The sequence below is a fragment of the Lepisosteus oculatus genome, chromosome 8, assembly GCF_040954835.1.
Source record: "Lepisosteus oculatus isolate fLepOcu1 chromosome 8, fLepOcu1.hap2, whole genome shotgun sequence".
Lineage (NCBI taxonomy): Eukaryota > Metazoa > Chordata > Actinopteri > Semionotiformes > Lepisosteidae > Lepisosteus > Lepisosteus oculatus.
In genome coordinates, this window is record NC_090703.1 from 12349796 (window position 1) to 12356858 (window position 7063).

Here is a 7063-nt window from a genome sequence, read left to right on the forward strand (position 1 = left end):
ATCACATGTTAGGAAAACATGGAGTTTCTTAAAGGGACACGTACGCGTTTCACACGGCCCCCCGCCCTCCACCCCCCTTGAATGGAAAGCTTCGTTGACAAGTTGGGAAGGTTGAATGTCAGAATGTCAGTTTGCCTTTTCTGAAATCTTACGCACTCTTACATTTGCTAATGTATGTAAGGAGACGTAACTAATTGGACACCTCGCGAACTTCAAGTGCTCCGATTCAATGCTATGATAAATTGTCATAGCTAACCCGTGAATTGCGCACTTCAGCTTTTGGATAGCCATACCACACATGCTACCACACCCCAGTGCCTTTAGGAACTCCGTTAATGTCATTTTTCTAATGACACTAGATTGTAACGCGTCCAGCACAGAAGCTCTCCGTACACCATCTGCCAAGTCATCCATACTGTGAAGCTGTGAACTATTAGGCTACAGGGTCTTGCCATCCGAACAGGTGACCCGTAACTCCCCCATTGAGGCCACAATCGCTCGGAATATAGTTAATAAATAAGCAAGAAATTGAAATCTGTAACATTGCACACATGAACATTAAACCAATGTTCAGCCTAAACGCTACGTTACGACCAAAGCACGCCAACAGTTTTTCAATGGGAAAATTAAATTATAATTGGTGTATTGAGCGGAAAACGGATAAACTGAATTCCTGGGGCAGAAAGCAAAATGGTGTACATAATATACATTCATTTATTGTGGCTTGTCTACTACGTAGTCTATAACAAAGTCTAAAATAGAAAACGTGGTGCATATTTATCGGTAGGTTTTTACATACAGTACTGCATTTACATTTCTGAAACATTTCCATGTTACGAGTCCTCTATCACGCTGTAAATTAAAAACAATCCTTACAATTCATCACCTCCTGAACTATTTAAAAATGGTAGAATAATGATGTCTTGCTTTTTCACGAATAGCACGTTCAGATTATGATCAAAAATGATTAGAAAGTATTTGTATTTTGTTAAAGATCATAACTGGATCCATAAGGTATTCGCTGTTCTACAGATCTCCCTAATTTTCAGTTGTTGTTTTTTAGATATTCAATATATAAACGTTGGTCTATATGTTTTACAGACAAAAACATCAAAGTATCGGCACTATCTCCAACCAAAATCGTGAAAGACGGATTCCAGCACGAGTTTAACTCTGTTGAAACCGGAAGCCTAATTATCAATGTTCATAAATTATTTTGCGTGTTTGACTGGGACAGGATTACATAGGGCTGTGGTGAAGACAGTGTACTGACAGTTACTGCCGTCGTCTTGGTCAATATGAAGGATTTGCCTGTACTAATGCCCGTGAAGGTTTCATGATTATGGAAATGAACGGTGTGAAATTTCGGAGAATAGGTCCAGAAGTCCAGATTGCTGTTGTAAGTGGTGTTGGGGGACGAGTAGGGTGAGACTCTTTCATCTGGTCCAGAATTTTCACACAAAATGGTGACAGGGAACGCACCGGGCTCTAGAAGTTTCCGTCCTTTGGATTAGATGATAACCCGAAATTCTTACTATTGGTCACTGAAGACCCCATACTACTCTTCGTGATAGCGGGGGTATAAAGTCCAATGTCCGGCCTAAATCCAATTTGGAGCTCCCCTACCTGGATTCACCCGATTTTACTTCTTTAACTTGTCATTTCTCACCTCCCTACATGATCTGCCGACGGCGTGTAATGGGTCACGGATTCGGCTGCCGCTGCACTTCAGAGGTGAATAAAATGCCACCCCCTCGCCTTTATGTGAAGGGCTTTGAAAAGCGTTATATAATTACAAGCAATAATTATAATTACAATTTATTGCACAGTAACGTGAATCTAAGTGAGACTTTTGACGCGGGGAAGTAAAAAACGTGAACTGCAGGAGAATAGAAACGCCTCATTAACCACAGTAAGAAGCTGAAGTGATCTTTCAGCCTGGACTCGTGAATGTTACAATGTTATCTGTAAATCCCCTGAAGATTCCCGCTGCAACGACCTTCTCTTCTGAAATACAGTGGATGTTTGGAAACCAACCTTTTTTGTACCCGTCAGAGGAACACAGTATATTGACAAGAAAATAGCGCAAATGAGTAAAAATAAATGAACATTCAGGAAATTGTTCATACAATAGGTATTCAAAAACATTATTATTATTATACCACCACAAGTTACTTAATTTTTGCTTTTCCAGACACGCATAGTTGGTTAGCCTGACCTCTAGTGTACCATTGTTGTAATTGTAATTGTAATTGTAACTGGTGTGGTTTGTTAAAGACGATGAATCACTATGGTGATAACACCCACATACAGCAGATGCCATGCTAGGCACAAGTGTACGACTGAGTAAGATTTCTAGCGAGCACCAGGGAAAGCAGTTTATTTTTCCACTTAGACGCTCTCTGGAACGGAATACTCCAGGCTGGAGTATTGTGTGAAAGAATTTGTGAATCTGTTTCCTTACAGGCAGCAGAACAGTGCTGCCATAACAGTTCAGGAGCAACAGACTACAGTATATTTTGCAGGGGGACAGTAATATGATTCTGACTTGGAACTGATAACAAACCTGACCTTTTTGTGTATTACAACATGCAGCACGTTTAAATAACTCCAGCTTGGTGGTCACCATAATAATATTAAACATTGGCATTCTCCATGCAGTGTGTGTTGGAGAAGACTGAATGTAGTTTAAAACACACTGATATAACTCTACCCAGACATTCAGGAAACAACACCTACAAATTAGAACAAGACACACAAGCACCTTCCAGGAGTTTAGCACCCAGCACTAATAATTATTATAATAAACATTATTGTATACAGCACCTTTAAAAGTAGCAACTCAAGGCACTTTACAATAGGTGTAAAAACAGTTATTAATTATTATTATTATTATCATCAACAACAACAATAATAATAAAAAATAATAATCCTTACATTTAGATAGCACTTTTCTCTACACTCCGCTTGGAAAATGGAGCAGACACAGACTTTAAGTACACATACTCATTAAGTAAAAGCTTTTCTGGAAAGAGAAACGTTTTGAGTCTAGATGCAAATGCACTCAAGGGAGGTGACTCTCTGATACCATTGAGGATAGAATTCCAGATCTCTGGGGTATAGCAGGAGAAGACCCTGTCACCCACAGTATGTAGATGAGTTTGTGGGACAAACAGGAGACCAGAGTCAAATGACCGAAGGTTGAGAGGTGGTGAGTAGAAAGATAATAAGTCAAATACCTGTAGGTACTGAGGTCCCAAGCCATGTTGTCTTATAGGTGAGCATGAGGATTTTGAAGTCACCTCAAAATGTGATGGGAAGCCAGTGCTTGGATTCCAAGACAGGCGTAAAGTGATCACTTAGTTATCGCAACCCAATCAAGATTCTGGCTGCCAGATTCTGTATATGCTGAAGTTTGTTTAGTGTGGATTTAGATACCAAAGGAAGTAGAGAGTTGCAGTAGTCAATACTAGAAAAAAGAAATATGTTGCCCAGCTTTTTTGCAACAGTGAAAGACAACATAGGATGCAGTCTGGAGATGTTTCTGAGACAGAAGAACGATGTTTGTACAATTGTCTGCACATGAGGGTCAAAAGTCAAGCCAGAATTGAATTATCACTGTTAAATTCTTCAGTTTTGATTGAAATTCAAGCATAGTGGCACCAACAGATAGGGTTACTCCACTGGCTTTACACGGGTGATGGGAGATGCTGAGTAACATGACCTTAGTCTTGTCAATGCTTAAGTGAAGGAAATTTTGAGTCATCCAGGTTTTTATATCAGAGATGCAATTAGAGTGCAGAGACAGTTACTGTTCTTCAGTGTCAGGTTTTGTATAGACATATATTTGATTACAATGTTGAACTGCCTGTTGCACAAATATGTGCATGCTTTTTTATTTTACAGCAAGAAAGTAATGTTTCTGGAGACAAACAAAAATTGTGAAATAATATAAGTTACATACCAAGTGTCTCCCAAGTGGCTCAATCCATTCATTATGAGTACAGGCTGAGGACCTGCAGTTCTGATATCTCAGTTCTCAGTCAGGCCTCTGTCAAGGTTAGCCAGATGTGACTGGGATTCCCTGAACAGTAGTGTGCAGTTAGGCTGTTGGGTTGGCATGAGCTGGCAACAACATCTTCAACTCACTGCACAACAGTGCCCTTGTCACAGTGTCTATGAGCATGCATTGAGAGCACTGTTACACCTCTGCTTAATTTGAACTCTTACACTGGGAGTCACAGGATGGAAAAGGACAGGGATGGAAAAGGCCTGACCCTTTCAAGAGGCAATAATGCACAGTCCATGCCTGCCCACTGCACATACAAGGGTTATAGCAGAAAGCACCAGCACAGCTAATTTAGTCAATATTAGGCAGTGGCAGGGGACAGTACCGAGACATGATCAAAGCTGAGTGGATAAACAAAAGGCAATTTCCAAGATGTTCCATTTCTTTAAAATTCTGTAATTCTGTTCAAAACTTAATATGCTTTTCCATAACCCTATTCCAAGTGAAACATCTCCTGTTTGCATGACAAAACCACCTGTTTTTTATCTACATGACATTTAACCACTTTTTTCTTTGATCAGTAATATTGTCAATGAACCTTATAGCAAAAACTGTAGTGCACTCACTTTTTTTTTAAAGAATGTGGTTGATATTTATTTTCACCAGGCAGCACTAAGAAAGCATAACATTTTTCTTTCAATTAAAATCTTTAAACCTTATCTTTCCACCTGTGGAGCCTGGACGTGTTATATCACGATTTGCTGAGAGAACCATGGCTACCCACAACCTAGTATCTTGGCTAGAGCCACAACATCAAGTCTTGGAAGGATGCCATCCAGGGAAATCTTACTAAGAAAAGAACTGTGCTGAACAATGCTCTTTGAAATGAACTGTTTCCTCTTATTCACATCCCGTTGTATTTGTGGGAAGGGGGCAGGGAGAGGGCATCACAGCTAATGGCAGACAACAGGCTGCTTTTTGGTCTTCAAGGAGAAGGACTGACTGTTTTCAGCACACACACTCTTTAATTAGCCCATCCCGGTCCGTACAGCCGCCATATTTAATGACACACCACCCCCACTATATTTAACCTGTTGTCACTATATTTAACCTTAAGAAACAGGTTATATTTCTGAGTTTATTATATCATCGCATCACATAAGAGAAAGGAGAACAGCGGTGCCCTTTTCCCAGAAAATCAAGACACACCCAGAGAGGGGTGGTGCTCTCTCAATCCAAACTGCTGCTCATGTTCTAAGAACTGCAGGAGCCCTGGGGGAGCCGAAGCCTATCGGCTGGGATGCCAGTCCATCACAGTGCACACACACAGACTCACTCACACTAGGACCAGTTTTCCCAGCAGGTAATTAACCTACCAGTATGTCTATGGAGAGTGGGAGCAAACTGGAGCACCCGGAGTAAACCAACGGCAAAACGGAGAGAAAAAACATATATAGTAGCACCTCAGGTCCAGAACTGAAGCCAGAGTCCCAGCACTATTGAGTCAGGAATGCTAACCACTGCACCGCCATGCCACCCCCATAGCAGAATTAAACAATTGTAATATGTACTTTAAGACAATGACATTTTCTCATGCTCTTATTATTGTAGATTCTGATCAATGCTTTCAAATCATTGGAATTGTACTGAAAAATGCCACGGTTCATACGCTATAGTTTGTGTGGTCAAGTTTCTGATACTTTGAGTAGTTGATTTATAAAGAAGCAATTATTTTTAATAACCTAAAAAAACCTTTTGCAATTTTTTCACAAAAATGCAGAGTGGCATTCTTGAAACAATAAATTATTTGTTCTGAAGCCCTCTCATTAGAGCTGACACAGCACCAGACAAGAGAGCTTCAGGTTGCAGATAGACAAGTTCAGAAAAAAAAACCTTCAGAGAATGCCCGACACTAAGGGGAGGTAGAAATGTTCTAGCATGAACTGCTTTAAGGAAGGTTTACGACAAATTTGCAGATTGAAATTACAAAGCAGAGCTCGTAGGAGAGTAGTCTAACTGAACCGAGCCTTAAACACACAACTTATCCGGTTTGTGTAGCACTGTTAGATCTTTACGGTACAAGCTCCTGAGGGCTGGGGATGAGGACAAAATCTATACAATACTAAAGGAAAGAACAGTCTAAGAGAATCGGACTACAGAAGTGGAAAGGAGTCTTATTAAAAAATCAAGAACACAGCCAAGACACGCACAGTGAAGCTGAGAAAGGAATGTGATGTCCTATTGCATCAGACACTGCAAAGGCAAGTGCTGTGTTCAAAGTTGAGCCTGACATACCTGTACTCCCCAGAGCCGGGCCAGGTGTGAGTGTTTGATGTGAACACCTGACCACACAAGGCCCCCTGCGGCAGCACACAGTGGCCCAGTCTGCGCCACTGCTGACAGATGGCCGTCCACCAGCCTCCAATTAGAGCCGTGCAGGGAAAGGGGATCAGAGCAGAGGCAGGATGTGCTGTCATTCTTTTCCATTTGAACATCTGAACTCGTTACTCTGCTTTTCCTCGGAACCCGCTGTCCTGTATGCACCTTCCTGCAAATTAGCTGGATGCAGGGAAACTAATGCATGCAACAAGCTGACTCAGGCACACACGTGAATACAAATGAAGAGAGTAACAGAAATTAAAAATAGTTTGCTGGCTGAGTAATTCCCTAGCAAGCACTGAAAATGCATGAAAAATGGAGAATGCAAGAGGAGAGCTGATGAACTTATTCTGATCATCAGCAATTACAGACGTGCGTCATACAGTGTCACTGTGGGCTATATTAAACAGCTTACAATTCCCAAAATCACTGCCTGCAAAGACTTGATTCCAATTTTGCTGGAGCTCATCCGTTAGTTTATAACCATAAGTGGTAACTGGAAAGGGAAGGCTGCTCCCTCCAAATATTTCAACTTCATCATAGTTCAATGGTACTGAAAACAATATTGAAAATTAAGGAAAGGGCAGGACATCACATCTTGGGAAACCTGATGTTTTCAATGGTTTCTCCTCTGTTGTAAGCTATATCAGCCTAAAACACATTTAGAAAGGTAGT